Source organism: Chinchilla lanigera, unplaced genomic scaffold (genome assembly GCF_000276665.1).
Source record: "Chinchilla lanigera isolate Chin_1 unplaced genomic scaffold, ChiLan1.0 scaffold00010, whole genome shotgun sequence".
Lineage (NCBI taxonomy): Eukaryota > Metazoa > Chordata > Mammalia > Rodentia > Chinchillidae > Chinchilla > Chinchilla lanigera.
In genome coordinates, this window is record NW_004955411.1 from 31,186,154 (window position 1) to 31,201,078 (window position 14,925).

Below are 14,925 nucleotides of genomic sequence, written 5' to 3' on the forward strand. Positions count from 1 at the left end.
GTGAGTATTACTAATATTGAGACTTCCCATTTTAAGAATTTACAATTACGAAAATTATCTTCTCTTATATCTTACTTACTTTGCATTTACATTGAAGGGGATTTTGCCAAGTCTTTAGTTTAAAAGTCATATAGTTCATAAAAGAGAAACTAAAGTGCTAGAGTCCTTCAATTCCATTTCCAGATATTTTTATAAATAAATAAAAGGGAAAGAAAGAAAGAAAGAGGGCAGGAGGGAGAGAATGGGGAGGGAAGGCGGATGAAGAGTCACTGTTGATTCTCACTAGCCAAAGTGACCTCACAAACATGACTACTTTTACCAACAAAAAGAAATGGGTAGGTTCTGAAGAATATCTATATTTACTTTGCAACTATATTATTTTGGGGTAATAAACATGCAAATAATTAGTTACATATGTGACATACACATGCACATACCTATTTATATACATGCAAAATAAAGTATAGGAATACATGAAGTATAACACCTACAAAAGAATAATCTCTGAGACTGAATATCTCTCCAACATGTTGAACATTGCTTGGTTTGGATGATGGTTGCTGGGAATACCCCAGAAATGCCTGTAATCTTCACAGTCATCACCTGAATTCACCATGTACGACTCCTCAAAAAGTCCCCCAAAAAACTCAGGAGATAAGTCAATGAAAAGGAACAAGCTACCTGTCACCTAGTCCTGTGCATAGTTCTATACCCAGTATAGACATTCTTTAGAAGCCAGTTTGAAAGCCTGTCCCCTAAGAGGACTTTCAAGTGACCATGCTCTGTCTCCTCAAGCTCCAGAAGTACAGAGAAAGCCCAGATTCCTTAGCAAATGTGGTCTTCTTCGATCCACCTAGGCCAAGCTGTTTTCAACCCTATCACAATATTGTAGCTGCCTTGTCAGAGCCGTGGTGTACCAGTGAGTTTCCCTTACAAGGCTGTGGAATCCAGAAGGGTAGAGGCCAGCTCCTACTGATCTTTTGCATTAACCACCGTCACAAGCAATTTGCAGACCCAGAACAATCCTAAGAAAACTTATCAAACTGACCCCTAGGCCAACCTATCTAAACTGAGACTGATGGGTTGCCTAAAATTTAAAGAAAGTAGATGTTGCTTTCTGCAATGTGGATTATGTTTCTATCAGTTCAAATACTTCTACCTTCTCATGTACACAAACACACACACGTCTCTTCCCCCCTCTCCCACATTCCTTCTCTTACAAAATATTCATAAGCACGGCAGAGATCACTCTCCTTTCACAGATTAATCACAACCTGGCTAGCATCACTCCATTAAGAATGAAAGCAAAGCTGGAAATAGGGTGGTGAATGAAGTTAGTACTCGCAAAATGAGCAGAGAACTCTATTCCTACTCTCTGCTACCCAGATGGATGGCCTTGCTTTTTGGGCTTCACTTTTCCCATGCAGTAGGTGATCTCGTAGTGTCCTTCAGTGGTATTACAAAGGTGCATACCTCTATAACTTCTCAGAAGGGGGGAACTTCTATTGCTTCCCCCCAGTTACCACCAGCACACTGTCAAAGCCAGAGCAAGATCTGATTTTCTCAGAACACAAGTAAGCTAGCGCCAAGGTTGGTTTATTAAATAAAAGTATGGTGGGAGAACTTCCTGTCTGTTTTGGCAACAAGACAACTTGGAAACAAGAACTCAACAAATGGACTTTCATTACTCAAGTCCCACTGTCCCTTTCTAACTCAATCCTGCTTTGATCACGGGGAAAGAGAAAAAGAGATTCTCAAACTCAAGCAAGATAGAAACGGAGCAGGCACAGAGTGTTACAAAGAGCTCAGCAATTCTCCCCCTTCTTAGAGCTGAAAAACCTTAATTTCCTAACTTGCTTTTTGCCAGACTGTTGTACACAAACCAGCCAAGCTCTTTTATTTCTCTGAACCTTAAGGTGGTGGGATCTTCTGTGTTCTATGTAGATTTTCTTCTTGGGATTGGCTGATCCATGTTGAAATCTATAGCATCCCCAGGTGTGAGCCTGACTGCCCTTTCCTCAAAAGCCAAAATAAAAGTTGGCACCCTAGGCTAGCAAGTAACACTAAACAAAGTTTATGTTTTCCAGTGCAAAGTTAAATTCTGGAAGTAGAGACTGATAGAATGTCAACTATACAAAAAATCAGTGAGGTTGGCTCCCCTCCAAAAGGTATGCCTGGAAATTTTAACAAGAAACCAGAAGGAGACCCCAGTAAACCTCCTCTTTGAAATAATAAAGGAGAAAACTAATTCTGGCATTTAAGATCAGGTCTGAGACTCTGACCACAATGTCATTCTCTCTGTTTCTCTGCAAAATCTGCCCACTGCACTTCAGTAGATGTTGATCCCCTCCCTTGATATTGTTTGGTTTTTTTGCTGTTGTTGTTTTATTGTTAAAGTTCAGGCTCAGTTAAACTTACATTCAGAGAGTGGGAGTAAATGTCTGGCCAAAGAGCAGAATGAGATAGGTAGGGCGACTTTCTCTGCAGTTGTGTGTCCTAGATTTTCTGAAATGATTACATCCTGAGGACTCAGAGGCAGCTCACACTTTCAAGTCTGGATGCTGACTCATGTCCTCTCCTCCAGGGCAACAGAAGGGAAGGGTGGGGTTGGAGGATCTGGGGTTAGGAGCAGGGTAGGAAGCGGCAGAGGGTTGGCGGGGAGTAGAAGGGAACAAGGACACCAGCAAAACTCCTTACTGAACACAAGCCTTGATTTTCTTCAAGACTCATGAACCTTGAGAGAGGAGCTGCAAAAATTGCCCACACAGCACTTTCTTGTTCAGGCCCACTGCTTTCCTTGTTTTCCTTTGAGACCTTTGGGACCTGCATAGTTAAGAAACGGGAAGGGAAAATATCCCTTGAAGGCTATTTCAAGGTCTTGTTTGCAAGGATGGGTGAAATGAGTCAAATAAACTGAAGGGGAAAATCCCCCATAACTTAGGGTGATCCATAAGGGAATCTTTGCTGAGACTTAAGTGTCATTTCCTCCAGGGACTGAAATAATTCATGAAAGCTTAGGTCATTCACACAGCTAGCTGCCTACAAGGACGTTAAGCAGTTTAATCTTTAAGTGCTCAGCAGTTTGACAATGTCATGTATCTGGTGATTGACAGGAAGCTCACATACTCTTTTCTAGTCGCGGGTGGTGCTCAGGTTCTTCTGTGAGGTTACCATCTGTGGTGGACCTGGTAGCTAACTTACATCTAGTGACCCAGGACAAGGTTAGAGCCAGCATTTCATGGTACAGTACATTTCTGATGTAGTCAGATGTGTCTTTCATATAATTTATGGTTAATAATTTTTTGGTAGTTTCAATGAACCAAGTAATTGCTTTGTGACCACAGATTCATTTGTTCAATAAGTATTCTATGACTGCAAAGTATCAGGTACCTCGATAGAAGCTGAGGATATTTGGAGCTTGTGTCTATTGGAAAGACTGAGAATAAACATTGCCATTCACTCACATCCATATACAACTGTATTTAAATTATACATTGTGATGGAGGTAGTTCAGATGTGAACCAGATGCAGAGGTAGAAATGAAAGATATGGTGGAATCAGCTGTGCAAAGGAAGAAATGTTCCATTCTGCTGGCTGGGACAGAGTACTGAGGTGGAATCCTTAATACTAATAATCCCTGGGCCCAGGCCAGTGGCAAATATCCCCTCAGAGGGAACATTTACTTGTGCGGCCCTAAGCTTTACCCCCCTCTGCTATGGATGTTTGAGGTACTTGCAAGACAGCCATTTGGATGGAGCACTCTAGTTGCGATAATTTCTTAGTCACTAATACTCCAAGACTCTGAAATGCCCTACCTCACCCACCTCCACCCATCCCCAGGACCTCCCTTGCAATTCAGCAATGAAATGAGGTCTTGCTCGAGGCTTCTAGACCACGTTCAGGCACTCTCACTGGCTTCCTCTTTACTTCACTAATGCTAATGCAACTTCACTAATGTTGTCCTGGCCAATAAATATTCCAGGAATGTTAGAATGGGAGTGGGTAGGAAATATGTGGAGAGTATAAATACATGCAGAAGGGGCTTAGAAACAGCCATCTACCTTAGGGAACATAGCTATGATTGTGATGTACTGTCCCCTTTACTGATCTCATTAGGATCATCAAAGGGTATCTATGGTGCCTACCTGTCTCCAAGTTCCAGGAGAAATTAAACAGATATAATTCATGCTTTTTAATGTTATATAACTAAAGTACATAGTAAGGTAGACTATGTGAAAAAGTGACGTTGGGTATAAGGAGGTAAGACATCTGTAGTATTTCATCAAGCTGGTTTTGGGCAAGAATAGTCATAAAGTTGGCTGTTTCCCCCGAGGAGCCCTACTTGGCATTCTGGTATCGACATGTGCGAAGTCAAGCAAACAGTGAAACTCTTTTTCACTGTAGGAAAGAGAAGCATGAATAAAAAGGATCTACTTAATTATCCTTTCTCTGTAAAAAAATAAAATGCCTGTTTCCATATTTAATAGTAAAGTATGACTATTAAAGTAGTAGAAAATATATCTTTAAATTCAGGGTCTCAAGATAGTTCAAAGTGTATTTTTGGAAATCTACAGAAACAATCACAAGTGAATTTATCTTGCTGTCTGCATACTATCACTACTGAATTGAAGTCTAGCTTCCCTTTTTTTGATTTAAGAAAGTCTCTTCGATCTCTGCTATTTTTTCCTGCACTAACTCCTGGTGAAGGGCTTTTCAATTCCTTAGCACATCTAGAGCTCCTCAGGTCTACCTGTCCTATTTCTGTTTTGCTGCCTCTCTTACATGTCCCTAATGGAAAGGAAAGTCTCTTTCCTTTTGTGTGGCTTAGCTGAACCCCATTCCTCATAGTTTCTCAGCAGAAGGAAGAACAGTAGCAAACTTCATGCTAGTGACTATGATGGAAGATATACCTAGTGTCATTTTTTGTCTTATTTTTCCCAAAAATATAACACATATAATTGTCCATATAAGTGGGATGTAGTGTGATATTAACATATGTCCATATCAAGTGCTTTAATCATATCCAAAAACCCTTCTCCCATCTTCCACCTCCCTCTTCTCCCCTTCCCCCAGCATCTTTCCAAGTCTTTAGCAATCACTATTCTACATTCAATAGACTTTTTTGTTTGCTTACCAATGAGAAAGAACATAAAATACTTGCCTTTCTGTGTCATTTATTTTACTTCATATGATATCTTATAATGCCAACTATTTTGCTGCAAATAATAGAATTTCCTTTTTCTTTATGGCTGAATAATGCTCCATTGTGTATCAGCTGTATTTTCTTTATGCATTCATCTATTGACGGGCACCTAGGTTGAGCCTATATCTTAGCCATTATTAATAGTACTACAATAAACATAGGCACATGAGCACACAGGTATCTGTTTGGTATGATGACTTCACATCCTTTGAATATATACCCAGGAGTGGTATAGTGCAGTTATATGGTAGCAGTTTTCTTATCAGGAAAAGAAATGAACCTCATATTATCCACAACCCAGGGGCTGGGGATTTAGCTCAGTGGCACAGCACCTGCCTGGCAAGCGCAAGGTCGTGAGTTTGATTCCTGGTAGCGAAACAAAAGCACAACCCATCTCTTAGCATTATGGAAGCCACTCTGGGACTTAATATGAGTTATTTTTATGGAGCTGAGAGTAAACCCACTTGGGGTAGCAGGAACTAGCCACCCAGTAGAGCTTGCATGTTCTGGAAATAGCTGTTAGTGGAAATCTGCCACTCCACATCTATGTGCTCTAATCACAGTTGCTTTGCCATCCCTAGTCCCATATCTTCTACTTCCCCTCTGCCTAAGTTTCTAACCCCTAATGAGAGTGTGCTCCATTCAGTTATTTCAGTTAATTTCAATCAACTCATGTAATTAGGTAGGAGGATGTTTGTGAAAGCACTTTGTAACAGGTAAGGTGTTTTACAAATATGAATTATTATCAAGAACTAATTATGTGCTGTTCTCTTTGCTGAGGTGTAGGCGGAAGTGGTGAGCGCAAAATAGGATGAAGAGCTTTGGCCCTGACATTCCAGGAGCCTGGTGTTTAACTGAGAAATGGAGCACAGATTTTAAAATATGATGACTTGCAGCAAGTTTTACAGCACAGGGTCATAAATGTGGCTCCTGCAAACCTATTGCAGGGGAGGGAGCATTTAAATGGACACAGAAACACTTGTGAGACATCCACTAGCAGAAATGGTGCAAAAGCTGAAAAGGTTCATGTTACATGATAGAAGTGATTTCTTCCCGAACAGAAAGGAATCCTGTCAGATCAATGATACTCGTAACAGAAAAAGGATGAATGAGGACCCTCATCATTTAGCTATACTCTTAATCCTCCACAATGTTGAATATAAGAATTAGATGTCCAAATTGCATCTCTGCTTTGAAAGATGTCAAGTTACACATGAGGTCCTTGAATAAATATGACAAAAATTCACCCATGCACAAGTTGACAAGTCCTCTTCAGGATCTGAAAAATCTAAGGGTTTCTTTCAGTCACAGGGAATAGCCTGAGAGCAGGGGTAGGACATGGCATTCTTCTCCAACCAAAGGCACAACCATTGTTAGAATGAAAAGTGCATTTAGAAGGAATGTGGTCCCCATACATCAACTGTGATTAGCTTTCCAGCCACTTTCATGAACAGGAAGGCTTCCATTCAGAAACAGACGATTCGCCTGATTACCTGTGGGTCTTAAGTCATCCCCTGACAATGGGAACAATGTCCCTCGACCTGTGACAGAAACTCCATCAACCAACTCAGGTGTGCAGTGAAGCATTGGAAGAATCATTGAAGGTGCTGTTTACTCTCACTGGGTTTTTGGTTTTTTTCTTTTTTGGACAGAGGTAGATAGCACAATGTCTTTTACTAGAATATACATCTGAAAGATTTTTGTTTTTCTGTTTGGGGCTTTTACCAGTTCTGTATTCAAAGACCAAAACAAAGCCCTTATTTCCTTTCTGCCCTGGAAAACGCGGTCAGCATTTTGTTGAGCACTTCCAAGAAAATTCTCTCATCCCCCACCCCCAGCAAACCTCTCAGGTTGGCTATGGAATGATGTTTACCTCTTACATTTAGCATCAGGTACAGATCTGGCAAACACACAAAGCCGTGCTCTTCTAAGAAGGCACTGGGCTCCTTGGAAGCATTTCAATGACTTTTCTCCCTTGACTTTTGCATTTGGAAAATTGCAGAGAACCAGATCTCATGCCTGTCTGAGGCAATTTTGTGAGCTATGATTTTCCTAAGGCAGAAATCTATATTTGAATATGAGAGCAAGAAGAAATTTTATCCTAGGCATTAACGGAAAAAAGGAGAGGGTGAAAAGCTGAGAATTACCACAAAGTTTTAGCCTTCCCAAAGGAAAAGACGGAACTCTATATAATCAGACTCTTACATTGAAGGAATCTTCTGATTTTACCTGGTGTTTTTTTCTCTTTGACATTCACCCAAAATCACTTCTCCTTTGATGAAGTTCAAAAACTGAATATTTCTGACATATACTCTCATTGAGTGATTGAACATGTAGCCAGAAAGGGAAAACACTCTCTAATTTGTACTCAAAGCAGAACTAGCTATCAAAATGTACAGTAGAACTAGTGAGTGAAATAAGTCTCTAGAAGATGTAAAAAGGAAAAAGGGAAGCTTTAAACTCCCCTTCTAGATGTACAATGTGTTAAACTAGCTAGTCATTGCTGAAACTATAGCAAGAAGGTCCAACCAACAAGACCACCAATAGGATCAGACAGCACAGGCAGCGTTTTTGTGCTCAGTACCTCATTGGGAGGAAATGTTCATCCTCATTCCCATATGAAAGGGGGGAGGGAAATAGAAAAAAAAAAAAAACTTTCTGGCCTCCACCTACAGAGAAATTTTTTGTATTTCATGGAAGTGCTAAGTTAGAGGAAGGACACTTCCATCCTAAAGCTTTTCTGAAAGGGAAATGCCCAGAAGTGCATTTAAAATGGAAGCAACTGGCAAAAGGACCTGTGCAGAAATGCCAGTAGAACCAGGACAGGAGATGTACCTGCCCAAGCTGGACCTCCCCACTAGAAGTCACGTAGGCTGCTTCCACCATCCACAGCGCAGCTGTTCTGGCTGCTCCAGAGGTAAGGCCCAGAGCTGACTGAAACACAATAGTGTTATCTCATCCCTATCCAAGAGGCACAAACTCCCTGCCGCAACTTTCAAACTCCATGCTCGTTACATTTACAGTCCTCTGTGAACCCATGGGAATAGGAATCAAATACTAGACGCACATGGAAACCCAGATTAGTCCAAAGTCAAATCTCTTCACTGCAGAGTAAATCTCCAACTTTCCCTTTCTAAAGTCTCATGAAACAGTGCCAATTGGATGGATAGCCTTGGAGGGTTGTTAGTGAAATTTCCCCATATGCAACAGTGCCCTTTTTTATTCAGAGAGAATTCATAAAAGAATTTGCACACATTCATATGGAAAACATTGAATTCCATATCCACTCTTCTCCCTTTGCAAACACAACCACACTCACCGCAGGCTGATGAACAAGTGCACTCTTCTCTGCCAATTTAGCAATGTTTTTTCTTTGGGTTCCAGGTGGCCACGTGCTTAAAGTTTAAGGTAAACTGAAGAGACTGCAAAGAAGACCACAAAACAGCTCTTCCCTAGTCCCAGGAAGGCTGATGTGTTTGTGAGTGCAGTCATTTCAGTGTTCACCTGGAGGTGGAGATGAGAAAGTCTTGCTGTTGCAGCTCATTATGATTTGAAAAGGGGATCGATCTAAAATGAAAGGCAAGAAGAAACACAAAGAACAAAAAGTAAGGCTTAGGTGAAAATTTGAAAGTCCCAAATTCCAAGCCCAACTTTTCCTCTAACTAGCTGTCATAGAATTTTTCTGAACACGAAGATCTCATCTGAAACACAAAGGGGATGAACAGGCAGATTTCTAAGGCTCCTTTCACAATTAAAAGTTTATGAGGACTTCTCTTCATAGAAGTATTCAATTATCCACAGCTGATGTCTCCCAGCTGCCTGGTCCTCTGCATACAGGATCTAGGCAGATGCCCAGCCCGGCAGGAGCCCCAGCCTCTGAGAACCGGTACAACACCACATTAGGCTCTTTTACTTTGCATTGCCTGTACCTCCTCTTCTCTCTGTTAGCACAGATTATCCAAGGTAAAGTCTAGGTGATTTAGCTAAAAATCACCTGGCAGTTGTACATCCTGGGTAGTATGCCACATGTGACAACAGCAATGGGAGTACCAAAGAACCTTTGAAACTCTCCAGATGAATGGCCTCCAAAAGTCTCCAGGGGATATGGAAAAAGAGCCATTAGAATTTAGCGGGGAAATTGGATCATTTGTTTTTATTGGTTTTATCATATTCCTTTTAAAGTTTTATTTTAAGGGTATGTTTTGTAACGTGTATAATATATCAGAATCTTATAGATATATATTATTTTCACAGCAATCTACATCTGATGAAGCACATATGCCAAATTGTTTTGTCATTATTTATAGGAGTGTGTGAGAAAAAAAGTCAAACATTAATCATCCACAATCAAGGATGATGCTCTGTCCTCCATCTGTTTGGATAAATACATTTTTTATTAGGACACAGCCATGCCCACTAACTTACAGAGTGTTAAGGCTATTTTCACACTATAAGGGCAGAGTTCCATACTTGTGTCAGAGGGGGTGTTGTGGATTGACAAATGGTGGGCAACTTGTAACACCCAGGTGAACTGAATCATCGTGATGCTGGGTGTGGAAGGCCCACCTGAGGATTGTTGTCAACAGCATAAAAAGGAGAACTCGAAAGGAAGAAATGGTGCTGTTGGTTCTCTCGGAGCAGTTTGTCCATGCTGGCTTTCCTGATAGGAACTCTGCTCTTCTCATTGTTGGAGCTTGGGACCTTGTTGTCACTGAGAATGGCTATGGTTCACTATGGCAGAGCTCTGGTCCTTATTTTCAGCATCGCTTCCTGGCTCCAGAGGGGAAGATAGTGCACTGTTCAATCTCTTGGAGAAGCTTGTTGCACTGGCTTTCCTGATAGGAACTCAGCTGTTCTCATCACTGGAGGAGCTTGGAACCTCGTTATCACTGAGGATGGCTATGGTACTTTTGCGGGGAGCTGTGGTCCTTACTTTGAGTGTCGCCTCCTGGCTCCAGTGCAGAGTCCTCAGCCTACTGGCACAGAGCCTTCATGGCCATGGCACAGACTTTCTAGATTCCACCACTGACCTTTGGGGCTTCCCAGGGCAGATCCGTAAAGCAGACTTGCTCGAGACACTGTCGTGGGCTCTAGGCCTCCAGTGGGACTCGCGAGGAGCATTGTCATGGGCTCTAGGCCTTCAGCTGGACTCATGCAAGACATTGCAGTGGGGCCCCGACCCTCAGCTGGATACTTTGGGTCTTTAGTGTGTACACAGATTTCCTGCCCTCTTTTGTGCTTGACTCTGGGTGACAACTATAAAATAATACTATAAATTATATGTCCTGTATTAAATTGCTGCCCTAGTAAAGCCCTGACTACAATAAAGGGTATGGCCCACAAATTCTAAAATATTTACTTTGTGGCCCTGGATAGGAAAAGATTCACTGACCTTTGATCTAGACTAACTCCACTTCTATGGCTGAAGGAATGTTAGGCCAGAGATGTTGAGTAAATCAGCAAAGCAGAACAAGAACCATGGGTATTTTTCAAAGCATTCTTCAGCCAAAGCTTTGTGTACAACATCACACTGTCATCTCCAGACCTGTGTTCTTTCAAGTCCTTTGAAATACAGACTAGACTAAAACTCCACATCACTCACCCTACCTGAGCTCCTCTCTTGGCTTCCTTTGTGCTCCCTCCCCGACAGCTGGGTTTCCTCCACTTCCCTGGAGCCACGGGCAGGGGCTGCCTCTGCCAAAAGATACTGCCATGCTCCTCATCTGCTGTTCAGCCCAAACACAAGATCACCTGGGTTGAAAAACGCTTTTCTTTAGACACTTGAATTAATACACTATATTTCTTGAAACCCCTGGAGTTGCAGTTAGTTACCAATAACAGGTCAGCTATCAGAGTTGTAGTGGTAACTCACAGCCGTCTAACTGTGGAATCATCAGGGACCACACTCTCCCCACCTAATGTCCACTTCTTCGAACACATGAACTTACAGATGAAGTCACCAAGTAGGCCATGGCATGGGAGCTCCTTCTCATGAAGGGAAATTAGTCTGGGATTGAGTTTCCCAGACTGGAAACCCCCAAGCTGGAATAATTAAAGCAGTGGTCCTGTAAATGTAGTCCAACACCCGCAGCACCAACAATATCTGGGAACTTGTTAAAAATGTAAATTATCATTACTGAAACAGAAATTCTAGAGTGGGCCACAGAAATCTGTTTTGACAACTTGATTCTGATGCTTGCTAAAGCTTGAGAAGCACTGATTTAAAGAACAAAAGACCGGGAACCAGGAGGAAGGACCCCATCCGCCAACACTGCCTTTCTCTGAGGTTTCCACTCTGCCAACCTTCACGACACTTTTATAGATGCAAAACTCCAGGGAAAAACATTGTTTCCTTGCCATCAGTGGAGCAATAAATATAAGAGTGAGCTTCAGTCACTGAATGGAAAAAGAAATTCTGACTTGCCCAGTGACCATGGTCCCTGACCTCAGTTATAGTCACCTTGTACTACTGACTCACTGTTTTATTTAATGCATAGCCAGGTCCTAATAAATGCAAAATTCTCTGTAAAAACTGGATCCTGTACATTCATCTCAGTGAGCAGTTAGCCAGTACTACAGTGTTTATAGTCTGATGGAGATAAATTTTCAACTAATAAATTATAAGCAAGCAAATATTTTGAAAATCTAAATCAAGTGCTTTAAAGGAAAAAAATAAGTTCCTGTGTGAACTGTACCACGGAGAAGCAAGATGGGGGATAGGGAGTTGGCGATGCATTCCTGGGGAACTGACGTTTGAGATGATCTCTCTGCAGAACAAGATTGTTTAAAGATGGAAGAAAGTATTGTCTATTCAAAGAAAAAAGTGAGAAAGTCCAGTAATAGAAGGAGAACCGATATGCAGAAGAACTGAAAGCAGACCAGTGGGCTGAACCCAGCATATGGCATAAGAGGTAGCAGGGGAAGCAAGATACACCCACAGTAAAGACTCTGTTAACTGTTAACAGTGAGATCACTGTCTGCTATGTGGAAAACTGGAAGGCAGCTGGAATGGAGTGACCGTTCTACCTGTTCGGGCCAGGCCTAAAGGTCGTTAAAGCAGGGAAAGATGGAAAGAGATGTGATATTACAGAAGATATGTAAGCGGCAGCAACATAGAAGAATTGATGATGTGGATGTGGGACAGAGGAAGTGGTCAAGAATGGTTCCTTAGTTTCTGGTGCAGGAAGTTTGGCGACTGCTCACAGACACAAAACATACTAAAAGGGGAGCAGGTAGGGTGAAGTTGGCGTAGGTTTGAAAGTCTATGAAGTCTCTTTTGAATAGGCATTGGCTTAGTCTGTTTCTTGTTACTATAACAAAATATTGGATGCTGGAAAAGAGGTTTATTTGGCTCCTGACTCATGACTGGAGAATCCAAACGGCATGCCATCAGCATCCTAACAAGAGTTGCCTGACTGTGTCCCGACATGGTAGAAAAACAAAAAGGGTATCAGCTACATGCAGAAGGGTCACTCATGCCAGCAAGAAAGCAAGAGAATAGGGAGGGGGGCGGGATCACTCTGCAACGACTCACTCTTGGAGAAACTAATCCACTCATACCAGACCTGACTCATTCTCGAAAGACAGCGTTACTCCATTCATAGGGCAGAGATTTTTTTGACCTAATTATCTTCCCCTTAGTTTCACCCCTTAAAAGTTCCACACCTCAACAGTGCCACACTGGGGGCTACACTTCCTGCATATAAGTTGTTGAGGGCTACCAAACTATAAAGAAAGACAAGAGAGGTTGAAGGAAACTTAAGAGAAGGTGTCACAAAAATACTCGAATAAAATGTTTCCAGAAAGAAAGTTGGTCCAGGTCTCTACTTTCAGGGCAGAACCCAAGGAAGAGTCATCATTGTGTGAGATGTGAGCATAAGCAGGCACCTTAGCAAGGAATATGCTGAAGCTAGGAAAAAAATGTCAAAATTTTCTTCAGAAGAAAATATATTATTTCTCTCTTTTAAATTTTATCTATCAATATTGGAGATTTCAGTCTTTTGTAAGGATCAACACAGGCATTAAAATCCGATCAAAGACAGAAAGATACTTGGCAAATTTGCCTCTGTAGCATCTTTTAAGCTTTCTTTCCAACCCTCCTTCCCCCCACTCCCACATTATGAACTCAAAGTTTTGGACCTCTGTGGAAAGTTCCTTTCTTGGTACTGGCCAAGACAATAAATACAAATATCTTGGCTCTAAAACCATGCCCCACAGAAGAAAAGTATCAAGCAATATCTACTACACCTCATCCTTAACCTTCTTAGGTTGAAGCAAGGCTTATTAACACATGCCTTGACATCTGCAGAGAATGGAAACCACGTAAAAGAGTAACTGGCAAAGAGCGGAGATACCAATTTAGAGTCACAAACTTCCTTTCAACAACAGTTTCTGACCTCCCTCCCACCTGGTCTGCTGAACATTACCTCATGTTAAATCTAGTCTATGCCCAAAGGACTGACAGAGGCTAGCATAGCCCTGGCAAGACAGCCCAAGTCAGGGATGTCTTGGGGGCAAAGGCTATCTGCCAGCTCAGGGCTGGTATTCTCTGTAGCTTTGCCTCAATGCAAATAAAAGTTAGCAGATGAGTGCCATAATAGGGGTAGTTATTGACTGAGAAGTGATATGAAGAAAAGCATATATAAATAAAAAAGAATTGAGCAATACACATAGGATTTGTGTACCTTTCCACATATAAGTTCTATTTTTACCAACAATAAATAGAAACATAACATTATTTGGTTTCAAAATGTTTACCCTGAGTTGCCCAACTGGAGGTGGCCACAAGTTGTACCAAACTATTATCTTCATTTTAACTTTATTTAGCCAGATTCCTCTTACAAGAGGAGAGGTGGGTGTAGAGGGAAGGCAGTGGAAGCAGTTGACCCTCAAGGCCTGAAATTATAATTCCCATTTCCTGTGCTTGGCATATAAGACACATCAGTTACATTTATCATCATAGATATCCAATGATGTAGTTATTATTGCTCTCATTTCACTGGTGAAAAAACTGAGGCTTACGGAGGCTAAACAATTATAAAATGTATAAATATTTGTGATGTATGCATAAAAGTTACAAGATATGAGTTTTCAGTAATCTTCTTCTAAACAGAGACAAAAAAAAAAACAAAGTTTAGCTCTTGAAAGGATTATCATGTAGGAGTTAAAAAAGAAAAATGGTAGATGGGTGTGGTAGTGCACACCTGTAATCCCAGCACTTGGGAGGCTGAGGCAGGAGAATCACTGCAAGTTCAAGGCTAGCCTAGCCTACAAAGTAAGTCTAAAGCCAGCCTGAAATGCATAGTGAAACTCTGTCTCAAAAAGACAAAAGAAAAAGTTATATGTATCTGAGTCCAAGGCCAGTGGTCTTTGCAATAAACCCAACATCCAGTAAAGAAATATTTCCCAGAGAAAAATATACCAAGCAGCAAGTTCTGTCACTGTCCAGAGTCGCAGAGTAAGTGGGCGAGGGAAGAGCCCCATAGAGGGGAAACACAGCTTGCACATGTGTGGGAAGCTTGGCATAAACTATTATGCAGAGGGGCCTGTGGAAAGATAACACAAAGAATTTTAGCTGCTTAAAGAACATTGCATATCAGTATAATGTTTAGCAATTTTTGAACCTAAAGAGGACAGCCAAGAAGAAACATGTTCTAGACAAATTCTTTCCAGCTGTCTTATTATTCTACAAATATTTTGAAGTGAGTGAGTCATGTCATTAA

General features: G+C 41.4%; 1 long non-coding RNA gene across 1 annotated transcript in view; it reads right to left on the reverse strand.

Moving 5' to 3' along the window:
* LOC106147807 overlaps positions 1 to 14,925 on the reverse strand; it is a 42,098-nt gene that overhangs the window by 16,122 nt on the left and 11,051 nt on the right. The window contains exon 2 of the long non-coding RNA XR_001232782.1: positions 8,523 to 8,770. This is a non-coding gene — a long non-coding RNA (uncharacterized LOC106147807). The remainder of the gene's footprint in view (positions 1 to 8,522; positions 8,771 to 14,925) is intronic.